The sequence below is a fragment of the Oreochromis niloticus genome, linkage group LG18 (genome assembly GCF_001858045.2).
Source record: "Oreochromis niloticus isolate F11D_XX linkage group LG18, O_niloticus_UMD_NMBU, whole genome shotgun sequence".
Lineage (NCBI taxonomy): Eukaryota > Metazoa > Chordata > Actinopteri > Cichliformes > Cichlidae > Oreochromis > Oreochromis niloticus.
This window is the reverse complement of record NC_031982.2, coordinates 3,275,864-3,292,511: the sequence shown is the minus strand read 5'-3', so window position 1 is coordinate 3,292,511 and position 16,648 is coordinate 3,275,864. Positions and strand designations below refer to the sequence as shown.

The following is a 16,648-nucleotide window of genomic DNA, read 5'->3' as shown; positions in this document are numbered from 1 at the left end:
GGCATGGATTAGCATTTTATATAAATTTGACACAGATTCTCTATGGCAATTCTGTTTTTGCTTCATACACATCAACCAGGATCAAAGGTGAGCAGACAAAGGATTCTTTCAATATGCATGTAGCTTATACTTGCAGGAAAGGCAGATAATATTGGAGGGGCTTTCTTTGATAGTGTTTTCCTTAAGCATACTACTCTTATTTTATGCACTCCTCTTTAATAATATAGCATGTCCCCTGCTGTTTCTCCTGACAGGGAAAGATAATTATCAAGGGAAAAGTGCCTGTTTAGGCTAACTGCCATTTTGTATGCACACGGAAATGAAATTGGTTAAATCACCCACCTATGAAGACTAAATTTGATGGTTAAGCAGACACATTTACTTATCTTTATGATGTCAGAACAAGTATTTCTTTGCAGTTAACTTTGGGTGAAAACAGTTTCAATTGTATTTGTGGAACTTGATCGACTACAGTGAAGTTTGTTAAACTGCAAACACTAGCATGATACTGCCTGGCCCATGCAGTAGTGGTCAACAGTTGCGTGTGCTATTGGACAACCATTATATGTAATGTGTCCCACTGTTGTGTACCACATATAGAATCTGAAAGTGTAATCAAGGGATGCTCACTGGCTTATCACTTGAAGGAGAAGTTGTAAACTAATGAGTACCTGGATTTGTTCTTATTTTTGACTCTTAATGAACTCTAATTTACGAAATAAGCATTATGTGGTATTATCTGCGACTAATGAACTACTAGCTAGCAGTACAACCTGCTACTAGAGGTTGAGCCTATTATAAACTCATTAGGAAAGTGTCATAGAGAAATGAGCCTGGGACCATTTCCCCATAGATTTCCATATCGTTGTATTTCTGGGCGAGTGTAGATGTTAGATATTTTTTAGGGCTAATCTCTGAAAGCTTCAAATCACTTAACTTCTGCATTGAAGCATTTGTTTATCCATATAAGAACATGCATCTGGTATGTTTTTCCTTGTGACACTGCAAGAAAATTGGTTGTTAATTATACAGATGATCTGAGAACATCAGCCTTATTATAATGTTTCATAATTATCTTACTCTGCCTCTCTTTTGCTTTAATGGCAGCAGCAGCACTCAACATACATGGAATCCACAAATTTGTCTAAACCTGATAACTCATGACTTGGTTCTCCATCTTCAAGTGCCCCATAAATGTTCAGTGTGGTTTAGATCAAGTGATCATGGAGGAAACTCACTGACAGTCAGAGCTCTTTGGTCTTCTTTGGTCTTTAGGTAGTTCTGTAGTAGTTTGGAAGTGTGTTTGGGCTTGTTATCGTAGTGTGGTCTGACTCTTTCTGTCCTTCTCCACAAAGATGCAAAGCAGAGGGTTGAACATTGTTTTTGTACAGTAAACAAAGCATGACATTTAGATCTTGTGATGGTGTGGTCATTTTTGGTCTGTCTGATTATGCACTGCATTCAACAACTCCAACCATCCCCCATTTGAGTCTTTCTCTCTAGTCAATGCTGACAAAGCACCACTTCTCTTGCAGTACCACTTTAACCTTTAACATTTCATCATAGTTCTGATGCCATGCCAAAGGCAATTGTGTTGCTGGGATTCAGTCAGTGTACATGTGCTTTTCAAGTGTGTCTTATCACCACTGGATAGGGCTGCGATGGTGCATTTAAAAAGTTTTTAAAAAGTTTGGAGTCATAGCAGAAACTCTGTCTAACATCTCATATTAGACAGTACAATATTGAGAGGTATTCCATAAATGTATAAATGAACTGTGGACGGTTGATACATGCAGATAGAAATGAACAGTGAAAATATTGTAAGCCAGTTGTAAACAAACTAGTTCTTAACGGCATAGTTTATTTTTAGTTTATTTTTGAATGATAAGGAAAAGGGTCTCAGGTAGTCATTAAGCTGCTTTGCCAATCATTTTTGAGCCTCTGAAAATGTGGAGGGCTACGTATAAAAACCAGTTAATGCAATGAAATGTTATATCACTTGAATTAAAGTTGAAAGTCTGGACTACAATTACCTCTTGAATGTTTGATTTAAAATGTTGTACAAAGGCAAAATTTTAAAACAAATCGTGTCATTGCTAAAACCTTGCTAAAAACAAACCCTTACTTATACATGAACAGCTAAATCTGTTGATTGTCACTAGGACGGGATCAGCGAAATTTAACCAAATGTAGAACAGAAATACAGGCAAGCAGTTTTTCTTAAATTGTAATGCTTATGTTGATACAAATAAATAGTTTGATATTATGTGCACAGAATAGTCAGTACATAATTCTCCTCTAAGAGAGGGCAAACTCACTTAAATTGTGGTAAGGACATGATATGGTCGAATTAGTCATGGTCAGTCCCTGGGAAGTCTTCTTCATGGCCACATTAAAACATTGGTTTTATATTGATTGTATCTCAGCTATTGAATTTCTCAAATGCAGCCTATCAATTCCATATAGTGATGTCACTGCTAAAAGTCTTCATTCTATTTACTAATGGTGTAATGCATGATGTGCTTGCTCTGGAAATTGAGAACCACAGCAATGAGCAAGAATAATTTTTACCAAAATTCCAGTCGGTTAGATTGATGGCATTCATTTCTTGCACTTCAGAACCTCTTGTCCCAAGAGGCCAGTTGATAAATATTATGGCATTCTGTTGAATGTGTTGCTGGCTTTTCTAGCACTAAGTAAAGTCAAGATTTAGGTATATAGTCTTTAATTACAGAAGAAACAGAATGAATGTTGCCTCTCTACGCAGGATGTATATCCCACAACATCCACTCCATTATAAAAGGATGAACCACTCTAACTACACAGCCTCTTTGAGTTTGAGGCCCTGCTGGATACATAAATCACTAAAGAACAAATAGAACAGAAACATTATGCTATGGTGATAAGGTAGCAGCTCAAAAGCTCTGTGCTGTATAATCTTCAGGCCAGAAGAAAACCTCTTTTTCTATTATTCTATTCCCCAACTGTTTCAGCATTTCACTCCCTGATCTCTGACTCTGATTGCATGCCTGTTTGCTTATATTTTGTATCTTTCGGCTGTGTGTGTGTGTGTGTGTGTGTGTGTGTGTGTGTGTGTGTGTGTGTGTGTGTCTTTGTGTGTGTGTTTCTATGCAATAAATTCAGCCTTCATTGATGCCAGCAGTGGCTACCCTTTTCTCATCAGTAACTGTTGATGAAAACAGCCTGACTTTAGTCTCAAATCAGAGTGTCGCTTTGAAGTGCAGCTGCAAAATCGTCATTATTTTTATTGAATGTTTTTGTCAGGTTTTCTGACTGCAAAATTAAACCTGCTAGGTTATTATTTGCACAGACACATTGTATATATGATGATGCATATTTGTGAGCAAGTGTGGGTGGTGTGCTTGAGTGTGAGTGGATCAACAGTACATCAAGAGTCAAAAAAAGTAAGTCTGATAACAATACATTTGACTGTGTGGGGAGATAGGGGACTCAAAATACAGAAACAAGTGCATAAGTTGGCTTTGGCAAGCTTTAGTTTATATAATCTTTTCTCACAAAACTAAGTAAAGCAACCCCGCTCTCGACACAATGCCCAGTGTGAGTGTATACATGAACTCACTGGGAAGAATTCTGTGGAGCTCAGACTTCACCCTGAGGCAAGTGTAGGTCTGGTGCTCATCGAAAAAAGAACTCTGAGACTACAGATCCATGCCATTTATGTCATATCTCGCTGAAGTAGGGCAGCCTGGCTACTTTTACAAAATATTTATTAGGACCTGCAGTGATGCTGCTCTCTGGCAACATTTTGGAAAATAAGCAGCTTCCCAAATCCACAGGAGTGACCGTCAAAAGGCTTCAGTCAGCCCCATACTGAAACCACTGAACGGTTTTAAAAACAAACTCAAAACACGTGATACAGAAAGACTGAATTTAAAACAAACACTTGGACGTTACTTTCTTAAGTAACCTTCTGCAAGTTACTGAGTTCTACAAATGCAGAGTTTGATACTACAAGAAATACAAGCAGTGAGGATGGATTTATTGGCTAATCAAATTAGAAAGAGAACACAAAATCATGTCGCTGTCAAACATTTCAAACAGGTATTTAAACATCCATCAGAGTTTACACTTTTCAGGCTTCCTTACTTACGCATACATTTTTAGCAGTTTTAGCTAGTGCCAAACATGCTTAATCATCATTTATTTGAATGGCAGGTTAATTGGATGAAGGACTGCCAGAGACAGATTGATGTGTTTTATAAAACAGAGTCCTTAAGGATGTTGGCAGTATTAAAGAATATATGGTGTCTATTGAGTTATACTGCATGTTTCAGAGATTTCACAGTGTGGGTTTTTGTATCATCAACCTTTAAGGTTTCTTAAATAAGAAGGATGTACAAAAGAGGATTGTAATCTTGGCTTGTGTCTGCTTCGACTTTCTATTTTACCAGGTTTGCCAATACAGAATTCCCCTTTATTTTTCTAAAGGATTCTATCAGTGCCATCATTAAACTGCATACAGCCTGCAACATACATACTCTAGTTCTCTGGACAGCAGCAACTTCCATGGTGCACTATTTTTGACTCTCTGCTCACTGTATAACCTTCCCAGGTGGCTCAATCAGTTTGTGCTGCAATGTGTTTATGGCATCCCAAAGGATGCCATAAACAAGGTGTCACTGCAGCTGAGCAGCCTAATTTTCTGTGTGTGTGTCAGCAAGTTCTCAATCATCATTCATTAAAAAAGCAGAATAAAATTAAATTAACAAATTTTTCCCTCAGTCATCCCCAGCCATCACTGTGGGAAAGTCAGGAAGAGGATGAGGTCATTTCCTTTGCGGCGATTCTCAAAATCTGCAGAACAGACCAATCCTTATCACTTCACGGTACCTAAAAAGGGATAACACATAGAGTCAAAGAAACACTGTGCTGAGACTAGATTACATTCAACCGAGCCATTATGTCTATATGGGCAATGTACAGGAGCAAATTAAGCAAGCAGCCATGTCCTGACGTTCTGAGGAAACAGAAAATATGTTTGTAGCTCACTGATTTTTCCACCTAGAAATTCCTCTTTAGGTTATCCTTGAAAATAAAAGGTCCATAGTTGGTCGGTCGAGGCTCAGACTAGAAGCTACACTTCAAACTACCAGAGGATAGAGTTGACAAAATAGCATTTCAGGCAATCATTCTTCAAAAAAGAAATAACAGTGGAGAAGATACATCTAATCCAACTCAGTTCAGTTTTATTTCTATAGCACCATTTTGCAACAACAGTCATCTCAAGGTGTTTTATATGTAAGGTAAGACACGCCGCAAAATTAGTGAAAAAAAACTAAAATCTAATGAAACTTTATTAGCAGAGTCTTGGGTACAGAACCAAACTCAGATGTTGGAGTAGGAGGAAAAAGAAAGGAATAAAGATAATAAAGATAGAGCGATGAAAAACAGCAAGGTGAAAAACTAGAGGGCAGACAAAAGGAAAGGCATTCAATAGTGGCATATAATTGCACAGTAAGCAATGAGCGGAAAGTAGAGAAGTAGTACTCATGTGGGTCATGAGAAGTCCACCAACAGCCTGAGCCCATAGTAACCTAAGTATGGTTCATGGTTCATGGTTCAGGGTCACATGCTATTCTGCTTTCAAAAACTCTAGGAACCACAAATAAGCCAGTACTCTGAGAGGAGAATGCTCTACCAGAATTATATGGCACAGTAACATCCTGACGATATGTTATGTCATGACCATTTAAGACATTGGGTGTGGTTGAACAGTGAAATGTACTCAGTAAGATTCTTAATTAAGTGAAATGACCCAGAAGTATGCAGGCGGCACTCATAATCAGAGCTCGCTGAATTCTATAAATACTAAGGTAAGGTGGTTCAGTGTCTCTTTTATTACTTCCTTTAGCAAAGGATGAACTGGACCATCTTCTATGAGAGGAAAAGAGGAACATTTGCGAAACCGATCAACAGTAACTGACAAAGTGGCACAGATCATATAAATGTTAATTCATTTTTTCTTTTTCATGCCATAATTAAAATATTCGGAATTTTCAACAACAGTTTACTTCGGGTCAACTCGGATAAGCTCCAGGTACTTGGATAAGTGATGAATGGAGTGAAATATACAAATACAAATATTTGCAATGGATCATCTTGCAAGCAAGGAATAATGAAATAAGCGTCCATATTTTATTTATTTATTTTTAAAGAATATAATATTATATTTTTCACTGGTGGCTCTCCTTTATATGACCTGAATAAAACAACATGACATGGCAGGTAGATGCACATTTTGTAGTGCACTACCCGGAAAATGTAGTTTCACCACCTCGGACATCATATCTATTAAGGAATCTAGTGGAAGTGCAGTTTGCTTCTCTGAGCATTGAGCTTCTCTTTTCCCAGGTCCTTATGAGTTTTCACACATCTGTTCTTGACCTTGTGACATTTTCCATTGAGGTCAAGGAAAAATAACCAGGAAAATTAAATTTTTCAGCCACACATCTTTTCACTCCCATATTGAAAACATTTAGTATATTTCATTATCTAGAATATTTAAGAATTTTTCATTACAGAATAAATATGGTTTACATTTCAGCAAATAAAACACTTAATTTTGGTTAGAATTTAATCCAGTGGCAACTGAGACCATGAGGGGTCGTGATCAGGGGCCACTGTGATGTTTAGATTGAATTTTAATCTTTAAAATGTTTGGTTCAGGTTTTTCAGGTTAGGGAGAGATTTGGAATGTGGCCACTAAAAAAGGAAACCTTGTGAACATTTTTTTTTATTGGACATACGCACTGTCACTCGATGTTATTGTTAAGAAGGTGGGAGCCTGGCAAGGGGGGCACATTTATCTGCATGGCTTCATATAGCATGTACAAGTTTCTATAGTAGCACTGAATGTTAAAATCGTCTGTAAATAGCAAGGCTCATTGTCCACATGGGCAAAATTTCTAATGGCACTGAGCTGATTAAAATACTACCCAAAGGCATTAAGCTGTAACAACAAGCTTTGTTACATTTTTGGCTAGAAAGAACAAAGCCCACTTTGTAAATTTACCAGACCTCGGCCTCTGTTCTGCACTGGCATGTGCACAATTGCCACTTTAGTCATCCTTTGAGACCTCCTGCAGGTCTTTTAGGGGTTCAACACACAGAAGTGATGCCAGAGAGTAAAAGCAGCCAGTTCATTTGCAGCCAGGATTTTACACTCAAAGGACTTTTGCATCAACCACTACCATTTTATGGCTTTGCTGTAACCTTGCCCCTATTTTCTGTTCTATTTCCACATTCCCCTGCAGATTGTATTTGTCTTATCTATTAACCAGCAGCTATAAAGAGAATTATCTGTGGTTCTGTCCATAGGCTCTAAAGCATTCTAGCTTTTAACATTCCATCAATTCCAAGCCATGGTCATGGTGGTAACCTAACCTAAGCCCATACTGTGGAGGAAGGCATAAGAAAGGATTTTTGGAAAAAAAAAAAAAAAGATTTTTTTTCTGTTATTACTTCTTTTGTTTTGTTTTGTTGTCAAGACGTGGCAGCTGATGACTCAGACCTCAGCGGGCTAAGAGGTCCCTTGGTCACAGCGTGACATTCTCCTTCTCCTGTGTCATTATGATAGATTATCATCATGATCTCCTAAATATAAGTTCATTTTAACATGGAATCAGTTTCTGACCCAATAATACCTGAATCACACCTTAATACATAGTCCAATTCAAACCTAAAAAATGATCTCTACAACTATTTTTGTTTGTTTGGAGTTTTTTTTCCAGTCTGATTAGGATCTTCATCATGGAAATAGTTGTATAACACAAATGTACCTGTAACATGATATCAGCTTGCCCCTTGTGCATCAAACTCTAAGTAGGTCCTTACTGTATTGGTAAGAAAAATGTTATAATAACAACACAAAGATGATGCTGCAGGCCTCATTCTTTGGTCAGAAATGACACCATTGCCTGCTGACAGCTGCTGGGTAGCCTTCTGAGACAAACTCCAAGAAAACCTCTAACCGATCCCCTTCACAGCACCCCAAACAGGCCTTTAGAACTCTGTTGGAATTGCATCAATAGTGGGAGCAGGGCCTGGGGACAGATGCAGTATTACTCTTGTGAGCTCCTGCAGGGTGAGAGGTCTGTCAAGTGCCTCCCTCTGCTCAGGCCTAAGTCTGGGCAGTCACTGAAACAAATTCTCAGCACACCAGCTGTCACTATATAACACAGCATGCAAGTCATTTGCCAAATTTCTCATCAGCGGCTGACATTAAAGCTCTAAATGGCAGTCTCAAATGTAAAAATTGTTTAAACAGAGAGCACAAGGTAAAAGGAAAGAGCCAAATGACACTTCATGCTTTGAAAAAGTACTCGCAACTCTGGAGACATTTTTCCCTTTTAAGTGAAACATCTATTAGATCTAACTCACTTGACAACAAGCCCTCATCTATTCCCAACCTTACTGCTCTGCCTTTTACATACATCCACATTGTTTGGCTTTTTTTTTTTTTAATTTACAACTTTTAACTTTTCAAAACAAACATGACAAAAAAAGAAAGCATTTTCCTTCTTTTTTAAAAAACTTACAGCTACAAGACTGGGAAATTTAAACTGGTATTATTGCAAATGTCTTCTAATTCAATGAGATTCTCCTTTTACCATGCATGCACTGCTCTTTTGAGAGCTCTATCCATAGATTTTCTGTGATATTCAGATTATGATGCTATGGGAGCTGTAAGAGAACCTTCAGCTCGATCCTTTTAAGGTGGACGAAAGTCAATTTTAAGATGAACAGTAAAATAAAGGAGCGCCACATCAGAGTCAAGTAAAATTTCTTAAGGATCTTTTGCATTTCTGCTTTCCCTTTATTGTAATGTGCAAGCCATTCTTTTGAAAACATCTTCTTGGACATCCAAATTAAGTCAGGACAATGGCTTTTTTGTCATTTCAACAATATAAAGGTAATGAACTATATTGTAGAACTAGACAATTGTCCTACAGGACTATGGTGCTGCATATTATACAGCAGCATCTGTAGCAGCCCATTAAAGCCCTGATACACTGATGTGATGTATATTTGCATGAATGTACGTCACACTGCGCTGTGCTTTACTAGATGCTGCACAGGTGCAAGCCTTGGAAAACAATGGGTTTTGGAGCACAGTGCATGTGGCTTCCTGCATGAAAGGGCCTTTACTCTACTGTATATTGAAGCAGGACTGCCTGAATGCTGAGGTCATGAGAGCAGGAGCACAATCCAAGGGTACAACACCATCTCCTCTTCAGCCACGAGTGCATTCCAGTGTAGTGGACCAAGCTCTCACCAAAGCAAAGGCTTAGAAAGAACACACACACACGCACACACACACACACACACACACACACACACACACACACACTGATAAAAGAGGGGTAGTGATAATGGTGGAGGCTTAAGAGCTTCAAATTGCCCAAAATGGAAAGTGTGCTCTCTGCAGGAGATTGAGAGATAGAGAGGGAACCATGGGTCTGCTATTTTTGGTCTACTAGGGGGATCTAAATCTGTGGCTGGATGGAAGAAAAGCCTCCTGGGTAATGACCCTAAAAGCCCACATCAAAAAGAGACACCCACAGTTTTTTTCTGATATTCATGGTGGTGACTGGAACCAGGTGTGATAAAATAGCTGAAAGCTGAAAACAAAAAGCAACGAATGACAGAGTCTTATTTTATCACAGTTTTTAGCCAAAACTGCAAATCATAAAGGTCAAGTCAATACAGATAAGGCTTTTCATTCATAATCTGTCAGAATAACAAAATGATCAAAAGGCAAGTTACAACCATCTCTCAGTTCAAAGCTTGAAACTTGGTGTACTATCTGTATGCAAATGAACTTTGTAACACTCACTTCGACGGACTGATGATTATTTAAATCATTAAGTGATGAAATGAATGTCTTAATACGCCCTTCTCAGAGCAACATTTAATTAATAAAATGACAACACTGTTAGATTAATTAGACTTCAATGTAAAACAGACTATAAATCAATGTGGAATACAAAAGAAATGACCAACCTGGTGACATAGTGGCAAGGAACTATTTTCTGTTTCACCGTTCTTCATCATCACATCAGCATTTCTTGTTATTTTCTGAATTTTTTACCACATTACCATTAATAACTGTCAAAAAAGTTACCCACTTCAGTACTACTGGAAACTCACGCAAGGTACCAACTCTGATATTTATTAAAATGCAGTATCAGGGTGGGCACTTCATATCACATTCACACCCATAAATTTACTGAAGCGAGATTACCTGAAGGAAAGCCATACAGGCAACTATACATATAACCTTCTTGCTGTAAGGCAACAGTGCTAACCCCTGCACCACTGTGGACTGCAGCAGCTATGAATCTCATATCTGTATCTGGACACCATCTCTCAAGGCACTTTCTGAACTCTTTATGACCTCTGTTCTTTTTGTGTACCATCTATGATCACTCCTGTGTGTTTTTACTATTTCACTGTTTCTCCTCCATGACCCTTCAAAAAACACCAGGTGCCTGTCTCTATGGGAACCTGGATAAAGGTAGTTGGAACACACATAGAACAGTTTCAGGGTTTCCTTTGAACTCTGTCACAACTGCTCCACATAAAAACCATACACAAACATGACATATGCAGTTTGACAGGTTTAAGATTCCCTAAATAACTTTGCACAGTGTGACCTGATTTTTCCTGCAGTCGTATGCAGTCGTCATCTGTGAAAATGGCTCAGACTTTATTAATGTGTACAAAATGTAACCAGGAAACTCAACAAAATGTTAGGATGCCTGGGTCGTTGACCCAGAGGTTTGAGTTTATTATATTATTTATCATTTCTAGTCTTTGGTTTCTTTGTCTGTGTTCTGTCTTATGGTTTATGTCTCGGTTCCCTCTGTTGCAGTGCCTGCGTATGAGTCTGTGTCTTTAATTCAGTCTGTGTTATGTTTCCTGTTTTATTTTGAAGGTCAATGTCTGATGTTAATGTATCTGGTTTTGCTTCCCCTGTTTCGTTAGGCCTGATTTGCCCCAGCTGTGTTTCCCTCCTGTTGCCCATTCCCTGATTGCTCCCTCTATGTATTTAAGCCCTGTGTTTCAGTTTGTCGGTGTTGCGATCTACCCTTATTTTGCTGTGTGTTCTGTCTGTGTAAAGTTTACCTTGGAGTCTCAGTTTTGTTACTTTTTTCAGCATTAAAGCTGTATTTGAGTTCACGTTTCGTTTCTGTGAGTCTGCATTTTGGGTCCTTCATATCACCACTCCTGCCTGCACACAGCCTTCACATAACACAAAATGGATTATAACCCTTTCTCTCTGTTTTTATTCAGTTGTTTTTTAAAGTCTTGGAAATCAGATAACAAAACAAAATAATCTTTATAACTGTTACACATTGAAAACGATTGACATTTTTTTGCAAAATGGGTTAGTGTAGGGTTTAGGGTTACAACCTACAATGGCTGAGAAACAAACACGTTCTGACTGAGTAGGATTAGAAACAGAGATATAGTTGGGATGATGGCTCAGGCCTCAGAGGGTTAATGGGAAAACAAGTCTGTTTTCCAAGTTCTTTAAAAGTTGAGAGCCAGGAGATGCACTTTCATTTGATTGACTGGATGGTGAAAAGGCTTTCATTTCAGCTTCTATTCAAATGTCAGAGGATGTGACTCCTTTTCAGCTAATCCTCCTTTCTGAGTTTATGTGTATTTGACAATTCAGAAAAAGTCACATTGACGGCCCCTTTTAACCAAAATAAGTCTGCCATGTCATTCCCACCTCAGTGACATTCATACAGGTTTAATTACATCGCCGGGGCTTTAAATGATATGAAATGCCAAATGGGGACTAATATTCGGCCTAGACACTCTATGTGACAAATTAAAGTGTTCGTGTTTTTATTCGCATTGGATCAGCAGATGTGAGCTGCATGATGATCAAGGCAACCTCTTTCACTGAAGTTGCTGGAAGCTAATGTGCCCCTTCAATAACAACATGCATTTCAAATGTGAAAAGCATCAAGGTGAGAGGAGGAGCAGTCACTGCCTAACAGCCGTGCTGAATTAGTTGTCTTCATTTTCACTCAACAGTTTTATTATGTTGCATATAAAAACTACTAATATGTGATGGCTGCACAAAAGCAGTAGACTGGTACAAAATCTCTGGGCAGCCTACTGGTGCTGAAATGCCCAGCGACACTTTGGAAGTGTGTCACTTCAAGTTTTTTATCGCGTATTACTTAACAGACCTCTTTCTGCATAATCATCCTACAAATTGGTTGCAGCAGGTGGTAAAGATTCTCATTTTCCCATAGTCAGCATGTAGCTACTAGCCAGCTGTGGCTATATCTGTATGTCTGTGTGTGTTATATTTAGATTACAGTACTCCTTATTTTCAGTCCTGTATTTCTGCATGACCATTTCCACTGTTTGGTTGTTTTTTGTTTTTGGAAAAGAAGGAAGTCAAGAAATTAAAAGTCAGGAAATTCACATTTCTGGAAATGAATGTAAAATGTCAATACACTGTGTAATATTTGACAATGAAGAAGAATAAAGAACATGGACATCAGTTTATGTCAGTAGTCTTCTCTGTTCCTACTGATAAGTTTACAATAATCTTCCAAATCTGAAAATGAAAGTTTAGAATTTGAAATTCTTCTAAACATGACCTATCATTTCCTCTGTTCATTTTACTTAGGTGCAGTGAAAGTATACTAAGGCACTGCCTTTGCTTAACTCTTATAATAATAGAGAAAGAAATTGTATCTTCCATGATCTGCCTCTCACTTGTTCACTTTCTCCTGTTGCCCTGTCTCTTAAATTTGATGCTGTTGCTGGCTGTAGAACATACAAAGCGTAATCGGCTTACATTGCCTTCTACAGTGCACATGTCAAATGTCAAACATTTCCTTGTGTCAAAAGGTGAAAAGTAATGAAAGACAATATTTGGGCCAAGTTATTCTGGCATTAAGTAGCTTCCAACTAGCTAGCAGCTAAATCAATAAACTAAGCTTTTTTTTTTCAGCTGCAGTTTCGAGCTTCTGTAATGAAAACTTTCACTTTCAAGCTTTTTGAGTAACAGTGGTCAGGGCAATTAATAACACAGTTGTTTGCATTCTTCAGAAAGGAAACAGGTTAATCTGGTGTAAAAATGCACTTTTCTCCGCAAAATATTTTATTATTAGTTTGTTTTAAATATTCATCGTGTTGCAAAACACAAGGCTCATGTTAAGCAGGAATGTTTAGAATGATGAGGCTATAATGTGTTTTGCATAACGACATGTTTACATTTCATTTTGGGTAATGTCAATGCATTACTGAGTAAAATTGAAAAGAACCAGTAAACAGAAAAATACTTGGCTATATATTTATAATACTTGAAACTTCATAATCTGCTGGGAGGTTTTCTGATACATAGCAGGAATACATGGGAGAGACTCCCTGTGGTTTAAAGTGGATATTGTTGCACTGTGTACCTGTGTTGTTAGCATTTTTCTAATATGACAAAAAAAAGCCTATTTTACAGTATTTCTAATTATAATGAAAAGTGTAAAAAAAAAGTGATCTGATTCATTAATTCCAATATTTACTTGGATAAACATTCTTAAACAACATCTTTTCCAGTGTTATTGTGTTACTCCAGCTAAAGAATGAAGCACAGAAAACAAGAAGAAGCAAAGTGGAAAAACAGAGCAACAAAGAGTGAGGTGGAATAGAAACAGTGTTTTAGTGGCTGGTGATGGAACGTGTGTTATTTGTGTTATTTAGCTGTCTCCTAAACTGAAGAAACCCCGTCCAGATTTGGAACAAGCACAAGCGCAAACACACACACAAACACAGACACACACACACACATACCCCCACACACACAAAGACCTCAAAACACCTGCCAAATCATGGAAGAGGAAAAATGTGACTAATTACATCTCTTTCCAAGCCATTGAAAGAGTAAATACCAAAGAAGAGACATGCATATTCATAGCAGGGCACAGCGGGATTGACTTGGCTGTTGAAAATCCTCCAGAATGAGCTTCTGAAGCGAGGAGAGAGGAAGCTTTTGACACAACAAATTGATGATTATTAGAGCGACAGACAGGGAGACAGACATGGATCAACAGACAGATTCAGAGAAGCAGCATGAGCACCACAAAGAAAGCTGCCTGCTGGTTTCTACGGGATGATGCTGCACTTTAAATATCACACGTGAGCTTTTTGATTTGGTTTAATAGGCTGTGTACCCGTGAAACAGCACCATAATTGGCATACCACTATACTTTTAAATAATTTCAACAATAAAAGCAGCAGAATTGAAACAAGCTCATACCCTGCTGTTAAAGGACATGAAGGCGGACAGTATTTCCCACAGCCTGAGCATTTATTTATGGGTTGAATCTTCAGTTAGTGTAACATCAGTCTGAAATTGTTAACTATTTTAAATCCCGCAAAATTTCATTCTTAGCATAAAAACACTTGTTTTGTAAGAGGTGTTCATGCAAGTGTAATGGCTTATAGGTAGATAGGTGGGCAGTTGGTTATGTAACATTGGTTGTGCAATTTTCCCATTTGCCAGTTAGGCTTTAAACGTTATGCCTGACTAGAAGACCAGTCGGTGGAAAAGCATGGCATTGCAAAGTAATAATAATGTAATGTAATTATGTTAACGATGGCTTATTTTCACTAAGGATTCCCCTGTTAGTGTGACAACAGCTAAGAACCCACACAGATTTCAGTGAAATTAAAAACTCTGCCACGAAACTGCAAAACAAAACACAAATTACAGTCTACTTTGATTAGACTTTGTCAGCCTTTTTTGTTATTGTATCAACAACTTTTTAATTTTTCCTTTTATGAAAGGAATGAAACAAATGGTGGAAGAAACCATATTGCAGAAGGCATCTGACAGCATCCTTAGGATATCCTTTAGAAGGCACCTTGGGAGTAAGGGGTATTTGGCCCATTGCTTTGAGCCGTTGTAAACCGTTGTGAGAGGCTGGTCCACATTTTCATGTGGAAAAGAAGCAACCAAAAAAACAACATTTAGGAAGAACCAGCTTTTAATAAAATACCAAATGTTTTCTTTCTGCAGACTAATTATTTTGAAAGGTGAGTGAAAAAACTAAACAAAACATGCAGAATACATTTGGATTGCTCACATAAATAAGGCTCCACATCCATCACGTCCATAACAATTGAATTAAGTATTCTTTTAAATAGCAGGCTGAGAAATGGTGAAAGCTGCAGGCAACAAACAAGCTGCATGTGGCTGAGACTGTAGGGCGTTTTTTGGTGATTATAGACTAGGTGACAGTTGCTACTGATGATTAGTTCTGAAATACGTCCCAGTCAAGACTTGTCATCATTATAACTTGTATATCCACCTATAGCATATCCTGCAAGAATTGCAACTGAAAATAAAACAAGTAGATAACCATCCTTATCTCCCTGGGTTAATACAGTTGCTCATATTGTACTGTGTATATACATATGTGTACATGAACAAATTTACTAGGCCACCTACATGCCGCCTTCAGGAGCTGCTTGGGCATGGAAACCCATGTCATGAAAATGCTGGGGCACAGTTTTTGTGATTATCTTAATGCCAGAGGAGGATTCTCTGCAGTTATTTAATCAGCACAGTGTTACTAACTTAAAGTTGATAAAGAAAATATCACAGACTGACTTGTTGCAATGGTAGCAGACTATTAGAGCACCATGTTCAAATTCAGTAAGCTCTTTGTAATACCCAGTTCTTTTTACAAATGTTTGTAACTGCATGATTAGGTGCTTGATTTTATACACCTGTGGCAAAGGGACTGAAAACATCTAAATTTAGAGACTGAGAGGAGTGACTTTTGTCAGCATAGTGTATGTTAGTTAATGTTCTAACTATATATAAGCATGTGGCACTACATTACAATCCATGTGCAAAGTTAATTCTGAAAAGTTTGAGACTCTGATCAAGAGTCTGTTTTCTTCTGTTGCATTTTTCTTTTCACGATGCACCAAATCTTTTCAGTTGGTGAGAGGTCTGGACTGTAGGCAGGGAAGTTCAGCTCCTGGACTCTTTATACACAAATGAGCTTTGGCCCAGAGAAGACAGCAAAATTTCTGGATTATGCTCACATATAGTTTCTACTTTGCATGAGTGAGCTTTAATCTGTATTTGTAGATAACATGGCAACCTGTGTTTAGAGTAGTGTTTCCCAACCTTTTGGAGCCACAGCACATATTTCACGTTAGAAAATTCACACGGCACACCACCAAACAAAAATGTCACAAAAAGCATTTTGATCATTTTCCCCATGCACCAGGTATAGCAGAATTGGCTCGGTTTGTCCCCCAGTATACCTTTTTTTTGCTTTCTTCTGACCACATGCTAGGGCCTTCTACTGGGTCGAAATTTTCTCCAGGACCCAGGTCAGACTGACTACATTTTCTTTTCAGATACTTATCTATTGCTATTATGCGCTGTGTCGTCTCACAGCATGACTATTATGTAATTTCTTCTTTGTTTTCTTCTGTTTTACTTGCAGTTGGCAACCCATTAAATTAGAGCAGGCAGTTGTACTGCCCTCTAGTGGAAGAGAATGTAATTGTTCTGCTCGTTACTCACGCTGATCGCTTAGAGCAGGGGTCCCCAATCCCA

The 16,648-nt window shown here is 38.1% G+C and overlaps 1 protein-coding gene across 1 annotated transcript in view; it reads left to right on the top strand.

The window, feature by feature from the left end:
- brinp2 (bone morphogenetic protein/retinoic acid inducible neural-specific 2) overlaps positions 1–16,648 on the top strand; it is a 259,405-nt gene that overhangs the window by 168,065 nt on the left and 74,692 nt on the right. The gene's annotated exons all lie outside the window — the stretch shown is intronic.